Source organism: Mytilus galloprovincialis, chromosome 6 (assembly GCF_965363235.1).
Source record: "Mytilus galloprovincialis chromosome 6, xbMytGall1.hap1.1, whole genome shotgun sequence".
NCBI lineage: Eukaryota > Metazoa > Mollusca > Bivalvia > Mytilida > Mytilidae > Mytilus > Mytilus galloprovincialis.
In genome coordinates, this window is record NC_134843.1 from 56,163,212 (window position 1) to 56,174,477 (window position 11,266).

The window sequence follows — 11,266 nt, forward strand, 5'->3', positions numbered from 1 at the left end:
TATATTTGAAGCTGTTCTTAATTATGTACATACAAGGTATATTTATATATATGTGTGTATCAGACCAAATGACTTCCCAATTAGCAGAGGCGGATTTGATTTTTTCCAGCCCCCCCCCTCCCCCCCCCTTTTATCTTGATATGAAAATTTCTGGATCAACCATTGCTTAGTTCTAGTTATCTTAGGTCCTAGTGTGAAATAAAGCCAATTGGAATTAGTCTTTTTAAACACATCTTCATACATGTATACGTTTTCTAACGGGTTTGTTCAGGCCATATTGAAATTATGTTTACTCAATGCGCAGTTACTGAAGTTTATATTTGCTACTTTTCTTCTTAATTTCATATAAATGATTTTTTGATTTTTTTCTTCGAAAAATTTGTGGTGTAGAAATAGGGAATGGATACAGATACCTAATCACATTTAACAAAAGAATTTCTGTGTAATGTCATCAATCTGTATTACACGTAGACAGGATGTTCTCCAGAAAACTATACGTTATACACACTCGAGGGTACACGCACGGTCGTAATGGAAAATTACTGTATGTTATAATTACCTGTAATCAGCTTTGCAACAAATCCGACTGACCATGTCATTACAGTTCAAAAAGATTTTCCTCAAATCAAAATGGAATATTCATTTTTTCTTTAAAATTTAAAAGTAGACTTTGACAAAATTATGAAATAGAAAGAATTGAACAATTTAAAATCGTATTTAGCAAAAGATTTACTAATAGCTGAGACTACTATAACACATGTGTTATAGTAGTCTCAGCTAATAGATATAATTTTACAACGATCCTAAAAAATATCCAAACAAACTGATAAAACAAACAAAAAAGACTGACACACACCAGTTTGCCAACTCAGTGTGCAAGGCAAGGATGCTGGGTGAGGTGCTGGAACTCGGTGTGTAGAAATACCGCAAAGGACTTCTTAGTGCACTAAGAAGAAAGTTTTTGCACTAAGGACACTAAAACTATGTTTTAAGACCACAAAGAACATGGATATAAGAGGCTATGAGTATATAACTAAGAAATAAAAAGTTTGGTATCAATAGATATTTAATTTTGAAGTAAAATTACTTTTTCAATCAGCGCGTGCCACTCGGCACGTGACCAACGGCTTATTGCAAATTCCCAATCATCAAGTTCAATCAACCATCTCCAAATAACTATTGTCTTCTGATCGTTACTAATTGATTATAGTTAATGATATTTGTTGAATAAACATAACGGATTAGGGTGTTTTAATTTCAAACTGATGAAAGAAAATTAAAAAAAAAAATGAATTTTGTGTTTACTTTGCCTTTTGTTTTATTTTGCTTTGAAGAAAATTGCTAAGTAAACTTTTTTAAGAAGCCAGTTTTGAGATATAAATTGAGAAAATAATGCTTCTGAGATACCTCGAAAGACATTTGAGAGTAAAACAGGTTCTTCAAAACCCGATTATAGAAGTGATATAGAAAGACTTCAAGAGGTAAATACCAAAAAGAGAACAATCATATTAATCTGTCTTCTATAAAAGTTACCTTTATTACGGATGTCATTGTTTTTTATTGTCATTCTCCGCCATATGTGTATTTTGTATAATTATAAAATTCAATTATGTTATTAATTTAACACTGATGCATTTTAAAAATAATATAAACCGTATATTCTTTAAGGATCTATTTGGGTGAGGTTTTGGAATTCGTGTCAAATGACCCCAGGAGTGACTGGGGAAACGAAACATGGTCACTTGGATTTCTCCCGACCGGAAGTAAAACGCTCGTTTAGGGGGGCGTCCTTTTGGCTGTGCGGGATGTATCAAGTTCGCAATCACGTCCGGTCAGAATAAGGACGTTAAATCCGATGCCTCGTGTAAAGAGGTAAAGAGAGTTCCACGCTCTTTGCACGTTAAGAACCCTTGCAACAACTATTTGAGGGGTCCGTAGGTGGCCTGTTGCAAGGCAAAATGTCTGCCCCTATCCAATATACCCTCGTTTCCAGGCCAGTGGCAGTTCAAATTTTCCCGACCATCATCCCGGGTGGCTTCTATTATAACAAGACCTTCCCTGTTATATATATTGTTAACTTGCTCTCGTTGATGTAATTTTAAAACAGGTGGCGCAAGCTGTATTGCTTCCAAATAAAACTCTTATAATCTTTTATTAGTATTTCGGTTGAACAAAGTTACTGTTCTATAACTAAAATTTGGCCCAGATTTCAGATTTCAGAGGAGAAGATTTTTGTAAGAGCTAACGACGACGGACGAAAAGTGAGTTACAATAAGAATAGAAAATACTCTAATACATAAAAGTAAAAAATATAATAGCCAGAAATACAAAAAAAAAAAAAACACCATATAACTGCATTGATCATGTCTATAAAAATATTTCAGGTCCGTAAAATCATCACTATCAATGAAGCATATAAAAAAACAATTTCTTCTTATTAGAATATTACATCAGGTCTTGTCAACCACACCAAAGCAGTACTTTTAAAAAGATATATACACTGATCATCATCAGACAAAATACTAAAATCACCATTACTTCTTTTAACTTCATAAAATAAACTTTCACGTAAATCTGCATATAAAGGACAGTCTAATATAGCATGTTTCGCATCTTCAATTTTACATGTGTAATCAGTATACAAAGTGGATTCTAAACGATCATGGTTGAGCGAACATGAATTTCTATCGATTACACAGGTGACAATCATCTGATTGAGGCGCGTGTCGATAAAAAAAGCATAGAATAACTTTCTAATTACAAAAGATATGATCATAAAATTTGAAATTATATATTTACAAAGTCTATTTCTATATGTCATGTCCTTTGTGACAGTTGTATCATCCCATCAGGTTCTTAGTGCAAACTTTTTCTTCTTAGAGCACTAAGGAGGTGCTTTGCGGTATTTCTACGGACCCGCTGGAACTTGATGTACATGTATCATTTAGTTACAGTTCTGTTATGATTTGACTGCCTTTTTACCGAGACATTCTATTCTTACTGTTATCAGAGACATATGTGGCATATGTCTGCTGTTATCAGTTAGTATAGACTGTTCCTGGCTTAGAATGATTCTCTGCTCAGTAAATGGTGCGACGGTAAATTAGCATTTGATTCAAATTTCTTGTAGAAGTAAAAAACACAAATTAATGTATTTAACAACTTTATTCAGGAGCACAGTCTGTATTAATCGTAAATAACTTCGAGATTTATGTGTAAGTTTACTCTGCTGCTCGAGCTCTGCTAATCGATGTTCCAGTATTTCAGATTTATATTTATTCGTGAGGCCCTCGTCATTATTCATATTCACTAAAACTGAGACACAGTAGTTATAGTAGTCTCAGACTAAAAGCACAATCGCCTAAAGCTTAATAATTATAGCGAAATTAATTAAATTATTAAATCTTAAGAGGTTCCCCAGCCGTTACTTGGAAATTTAACTCTAAAATGAGAAGCGTATGACGAATATATATATCCATTCTGTGTGCAGATACGATGACTATAAAGGTCATGAGTGCACTTTGTATGTCCCATAGGCGGATCCTGGGGGGCCCGCCCCCCCCCTTTTCGTGGGAAAAAATTGGTTGATTATATAGGGAATCATTGAAGCATGACTGGAGCGGCCCCCCCCCCCTTTTAGGTCAGCCTCAGCGGGCCCCCCTTAGGGAAAGTTCTGGATCCGCCACTGTGTCCTGTATGTATGTACTTAGAGATTCCGCCAGTATAGACGCACCCCTTGATTGACTGCAAGGGTACAGCGGATCCATGTACACTCGACCTACTAAGGATTAATGGAGATGTGTCCCTGTGTGCACTCAGGAGGTCCTGAGCGGTGTTTAGACGTACCGGGAAAATCTTATCTAATTCAGGATCAATTCATCGGTTACACTCCCCTATCACCAGTGATTCTTTTTTTTTAGCTGATATTGTGAAAATGTATTGTGTAAGTGTTGACTCTCATTTTGCACATGTGATTTTTTAACAGATATCGACTCATTCACCGGACTACTGCAAAAAACAATTATTCAGCTCACTGATTTAGATGGAAGGTAAACGGACAGAAAGTCACAGGACATATAAACTCAGACATAAAGTCACAAATTTGATAGGACAAAAAGTGACAGGACAAAAAGTCACAAACAATTTATTGACAATTGTTTGAATATATATGAAAAAGGTTTTAAAATATTTTCTTTTTCTTACATATATATATATATATTCATTTTTAATTTAAGGAAATTGCTGATACATGTGATAATATACATGATATAGAAAAGAAGATGTGGTATGATTGCCAATGAGACAACTGTCCACAAGAGACCAAAATGACGCAGACATTAACAACTATAGGTCTTTACGGCCTTCAACAATGAGCAAAGCCCATACCGCATAGTCAGCTATAAAAGGCCTTGATATGACAATGTAAAACAAGAGAAACGAGAAAACTAACGGCTTTATTTATATAAAAAAATGAACAAAACACAAATAATACACATAGACAACCACTGAATTACAGGCTCCTGACCATAAACCTTGATAAATGAAAATGTATTAGATTTTAATCGTGCAAAGAATATATTTATTGGCAAATTGAAGTCATATGACATGTTTGAAAACCAAGCCACTTTGACATTTTGCATGTTTTGTTTTCATAACAATTATTTGATCAGATCATTATTGATATTTATTAGGGCGCACCACATTTGCGCGCATTTAGGGATTAAAATGTTTTGCGTTTGTCAAACCTAATGCATCGATTTATTTATTTTAATAAATTTTAACTACTAAGTTGCTTCATCATGTTCATGTATAAAACTTCAAGAAAAATACACAAAAAGGTGTTTTCTTGTTCAAAGAAAAATAATCTTGAAACTGAATTGTGACTTTTTGTCCTGTGACAGTGTGTGACTTTTTGACCGTGACTTTTTGTCCTGTGACTTTCTGTCCTACATTCAGATTGAATAGGGGAGTTTGGTTGGTCTCCCTCTATCTGAGACTACTATCTCAGTCATTCAGTGATGAACTTTATGCTTTATGTATTGTGCTTGTCATATATGTATGTCGGATAAAAGCTTATGCTGTATAACCAACTTTAAATAAATCTTTTTTGCCAGCCCCTAACAAGTAAGAATTAAGTTACTTCTTTTTGTAATACAAACAATTATGACATCTTGTAAGGCTTTTTATATCCCCACTTTAAAATTTTACCCCTGCTTTTAAAAAGGGGGGTATACTGTTTAACCTCTGTCTGTCCATCCATCCTTCTGTCAGTCCGTCCGTCCCATGAATATTTTTCGTCGCATTTTTCTCAGGAACTACAATACAAGAATTTCTGAAATTTGGTTTCAGGGTTTACATAAGTCAGCTATACCATGTGATGCGTTTTCAGATTCTTCACTTGACAACTTCCCTTTTACCGAACACTTACCAGTATGATTTTACACATGATAGGCAAGTTGAAAATTTTTGTCAAATTTTTCTCAGGAACTACAATACAAAGATTTCTGAAATTTGGTTTCAGGGTTTATATAAGTCAGCTATACTGTGTGATGTGTTTTCAGAGTCATCACTCGACAACTTCCTGTTAACTGAACACTTACATATTTTTACACTATTAATATTATCCACTTGTGACAGGGTTATCATAAGTGAGCAGTAGCTCGCAGTTTCACTTGTTTTTTACTATTATGATGTCACAGAAATAGGCATTGAAATAGGGGGAGGGTTGAGATCTCACAAACATGTTTAACCCCGCCGCATTTTTGCGCCTGTCCCAAGTCAGGAGCCTCTGGCCTTTGTTAGTCTTGTATTATTTTAATTTTAGTTTCTTGTGTACAATTTGGAAATTAGTATGGCGTTCATTATCACTGGACTAGTATATATTTGTTTAGGGGCCAGCTGAAGGACGCCTCCGGGTGCGGGAATTTCTCGCTACATTGAAGACCTGTTAGTGACCCTCTGCTGTTGTTTTTTATTTGGTCGGGTTGTTGTCTCTTTGACACATTCCCCATTTCCATTCTCAATTTTATTTATGCAAGACTTCATTATTATTTGGACTAATATTATGGCACATATTGTTGTACCACAGGGATTTATGTCAATTTATCTGGTTTTCTATCCGCACGAAACCCCAAAATACTAGTGATAAAGTGTTAACTTACTTCTTAATTAAAGCCTAGTATCATGAATATTTAGAAGGCAGAAGACCTGGACCATTCATACTTTGCATATACATGCCTTATGTTATGAAGTTTTCGTCTGTCATATGTTCATTGACCTTGAGTGACCTCATTTCATGGCTAAGTGACTGTGCACATTGAAAAAAAGTTAAGGTTTTTCAGAATCCTTATTTTTATTATGATTATTATGAGTAATAGGATTATAAGAGAAATCAAGAATACTAAAAAATTTAAGGATAACTATATTTGATATGTCAGACCTTGCAAAGTCTTCATGTTCGCCACACAGTTTTCACTTGGTTTGACCTTATTTCATGGATCAGTGAACAAGTTAAGCTTTTGTGGTCACAACCATATCTCAGATACCATAACCAATGTGTCTACTTTATTTACTTTTAATTATTGTATGGAATGATTGTAAGGTATGCATGTCCAACTGGCAAGTTTCATCTGACCTTGACCTCGTTTTCATGGTTCAGTGGTTATTGTTAATTTTTTGTGTTTTGGTCAGGTTTTCTAATATTGTATGCAACATGTCAAGTATATTTGTTGTATGAACATTTTTAGGGATGTACATGTTAGTCTGGCATGTTTTTACTTTTATTCAATTTTGACCTCATTTTTATGGTTCATTGCTTAATGTTACTTTTTTTTTGCCAGTTTTTCTACTTTCTTATTTTCAAATTAGCAAAAGGTCAACTAGGTGCATATGTCATCTTACTTTATTTTCATAATGCATTGGACAATATAAAAAAGAGACCAAATGAAACAGAAATTAATAACACAAGGTCACCATACAGCCTTCAACAATGAACAAAACCCATACTGCATAGTCAGCTATAAAAGGTCCAGTAATGACAATTCAAACGAGAAAAACTAACAACCTAATTTATGTACAAAAAATGGAAAAACAGATATGTTACACATAAACAAACGACAATCACTGAGTTATAGGATCCTGACTTGGAACAGGCACATCCATGACAAATTGGCAGGGTATAAGGAACTTTGAAAATGTTTATTTTTTGTGGTTTGGTCTATTTTCCTGATACTGTAAGCAATAAGGCCCCTTTATTTAGTGAATGGAATGATTGTAAGATGCACATGTCTGTCTGCCATGTTTTATATGACCTTGACCTCATTTTAAATGGTTCATTGGTCAGTGAAACACTGCATAGTTTTGTCAGTTTATCATGTTTAAAGTTACAGGTAGATTATATTTGGTGGATATGTAACAATTGTAAGGTGTGCATGTCTGTATGGCAGATTTAAATAACCATGACCGCATTTTATGTTCTTTGGTTAATGATAAGTTTTCTTGGTTTTGTCATTTTATCAGATATTATAACATGCATAAGCATAGGTCTACTTGTTGTTGTACGGAATGACTACAAGGTATCATATAAAAATAAGAAGATGTTTGTCTGCCAAGGTTAATTTTACTGTGACCTCATTTTCATAGAATAATGATAATATTAAACAGCAAGAATGATGAGCAAGTTGATGTTATATACAAATGAGGCAAAATTTTCAGTTGCCTACTAATTATGTAATAGTAGTTATTTTTGTTTTTAGTTTATTAAATGATAATGTTTTCCCTTTTATGTGTAGGGCAAGAACATTAAAGATAAAGGGAAACTTTCAACAGAAGAAATTATCAACCAACATAGATTTACAGAGGTCAACAAAGCCTAAATGGTATGTCCACTGTTATAAAAGTTTTGGTCATAATGATTAAATATTTATTAAAATAAGATGTGGTATGACAATGTATGATGAATGAGAAAACTATCCAACAGAATTCAATTTAGTGGATGTAAGCATTGTAATTACTTATTAGAGGCCATTGATGACCTGTAAGTAATGAGAAAACCCATACCCTATACATGTGATAGTAATCTATAAAAGACAACACTAACAAAATTTGAAACAAAGCATCAATTCAAACTTCAAATATACCAGACTAATTTATAAAAACAACAAATTATGAAAAACAAAAATGACCGATATGAACCAACTTCAACCACTGAACTATGTACAAGCTCCTGATCATGCTGATATTGGACAGGTATAATATGGCTGTGTTGATATAAAAATAAGAAGCACTTAGCAGTCTGATTTCCAATGAGACTTTTCTCCAATAGAGATCAAATGACATTTAAGGAGACTCTAGGGTATACAAATTTCCGAAAAATATTTAAAATATTTTTTTTTCATAACTCATTTTATTTATAACTTTATTAGTTGTTACTTTATCCATGTTATCATATGGTACACAAATCATTCAAAACAATCAATTCGTTTTGGCCCAAGATGACTTTTAAAATGTACATATCATTGAAAAAGCTCTAAATTATCTCCCTTTGGTGCAAAATGCCATTTTTTGGCATTAGAAATGTAATATCTTTTTTAACTCATTGGTGACCTATATTTTTTATGCCCCACCTACGATAGTAGAGGGGCATTATGTTTTCTGGTCTGTTCATTCGTTCGACCGTCCGTTCGTCCGTCCGTCCGTCTGTCCCGCTTCAGGTTAAAGTTTTTGGTCAAGGTAGTTTATGATGAAGCTGAAGTCCAATCAACTTCAAAACTTAGTACACATGTTGCTTATGATATGATCTTTCTAATTTTAAAGCCAAAGTAGACTTTTGACCCCAATTTCACGGTCCACTGAACATAGAAAATGAAAGTGCGAGTTTCAGGTTAAAGTTTTTGGTCAAGGTAGTTTTTGATGAAGTTGAAGTCCAATCAACTTGAAATTTAGATCACATGTTCCCTATGGTATGATCTTTCTAAATTTAATTCCAAATTAGATTTTTTACCAAATTTACAGTCCATTGAACATGGAAAATGATAGTGCGAGTGGGGCATCAGTGTACTTTAGACACATTCTTGTTTATTATCATTTTCAAATAAGCTGTACTTAAACTAAACTATTATAAAAAATATAAGCGATTTCTGTAATTTAGTTCTTTTTTTATTTTCGATATTACCTCTATTTCTCCTATTACATGTATTAGTTCAACAGAAAAAAAAGTACCTTTACAAAAATGTATGTTTCTTTCGAAGGCAGATTGAGAGCGTAAATGAACGGTGACCCCATTTTAATTTTTTTTATTTTTCTTTTAAGTATAAGATAAAGTTCATTTATAGAAAAATATAGCGAAATCATATATTCAGAAAAAAATTTGATTTAGACCCGCAAGCTGCCTTAATTTAACAAAAATAGTTCACTGTACAGCCTTTGACAATGAGCAAACCCTATACCAGACAGTGGTTTTAATTACAGCACAACATTTGTTGCAATGGGCTTAATTCAAAAGACTGCAACACGGAACCAAACAATAACCAATAATATGTAAATCATAGACACAAAGCACTGAAATAAGAGTACTAACAATAGATATTTAAATGAAAGTTTATTATAATGTTCATAAACATGATAACATAGCCATTTTATTGCTCTCTTCACTGATAATTTTTGAGTTTTGTGTATTTGTAGGTCAGACATCTCGGTTTTCATGGTCATCATACAACAGATCAATACTGAACAGAAAACTTAAAGTTGATATTTTTCTTTATAGTGCGACTTTTTTTTATTAATTTGAAATGGAACGTGTTTTTTCCTACATTTATTAGAAAGGGGAAATTTCAACATAATGACTATAAACAAATAGGAGTCATATCATCACAATCATAGATGCACAAGAACTTGATCATATAAATGCAACAATGTAATTATCAATTGAAAGAAGGAACGAATGAACAAAATATTAGTATGTTGTCCAAATAACTTGCTTTGTCTTCTCATTTGAATTGCTCCATCCAATAAAGATGTACGAGGAAGATCTTTGAAGAACAGATTGAAAAAATGTTTTGTCTAAGAATTGCAGGAAGATTCTGGTGGATGGAATAATTTATTGACTTGACTCTTATATAGTGGACTGATAATTGTACATAGCAAGTTGGGAAAAAAGAAAACAAAAACTTTAACAGAAAGTGTTTATATTATAAATTTGCAAATATAAGCATACTATTATGTACACCTCAAAGGTATATAATTCAAATTGTTTGCATATTCATGTATTGCAATGAAACTATAACAAAGAAAACCTTACCTCGTGAAAAGAGTAAACAATTCAGTCAGAATATGAAATATTTTTTTCAGTTCTATTTTTCATAGTAGAATAAACAAGACAAAGATTTCAAAACAATATTTTTTCATTTATTTAGACATTTCAACATTTTGTTTCAGTGAAAGGACTTACTCTTTGACTGTAAATATTATTATACATTCCAAAATAAGAATAATCTTTATTGTCATATAAACAAATTAAAACATGTTTGTGACAAAATGAAAAAAAATATTAGATATATATGTACATGTATATTTAATAAATATTAAAAACCTTGTATACATTTAAAACATTTTACTACCAAACAACATTCATTGTTACATTCACATTACTGTATATTTATATCTATATATTTATAATTTTAATCCCATAGGATTTTATTTTGTCCCATGGGATATTAAAAATCCCATGGGATTTTTTTGGTCCCATGGGACAACAAATATCCCATGGGACTACAATTATCCCATGGGACCAAAAAATATCCCATGGGATTTAACCAAAATCCCATGGGATTATGGTCAATCCCATGAGATTTTGCCCTGTCCCATGGGATATTGAAAATCCCATGTTTTTATAAATCAAATAGCAAAATAAATATAAGAGTAACAGTAGAAAACCAATGAAATTATTGAATCCCATGTAATTCCGCACATTTTGGTTATATTCATGACATTGTAGCTCTTGTTTGAGGCGGCGGCGGATTTGCAAATGAGTGTTTTGCAAATTTAAAGTGTCCAGTGTTAAAAGATTCACAAATATAACATTTCGATCCAACTAGTTGACAATCAAGCGACGACACAGCATTACAAAAACATGTATTTAACTCTTTTAACGTTTGTAGTAACATAGCACATTCCATTGTCAGTCACCTGTGTCAATTCACGTGCATACTAACATTGTTGTTGTATTTGAAAATTACAGCCAATGAAATATGACGTTACAGGTTGTTTG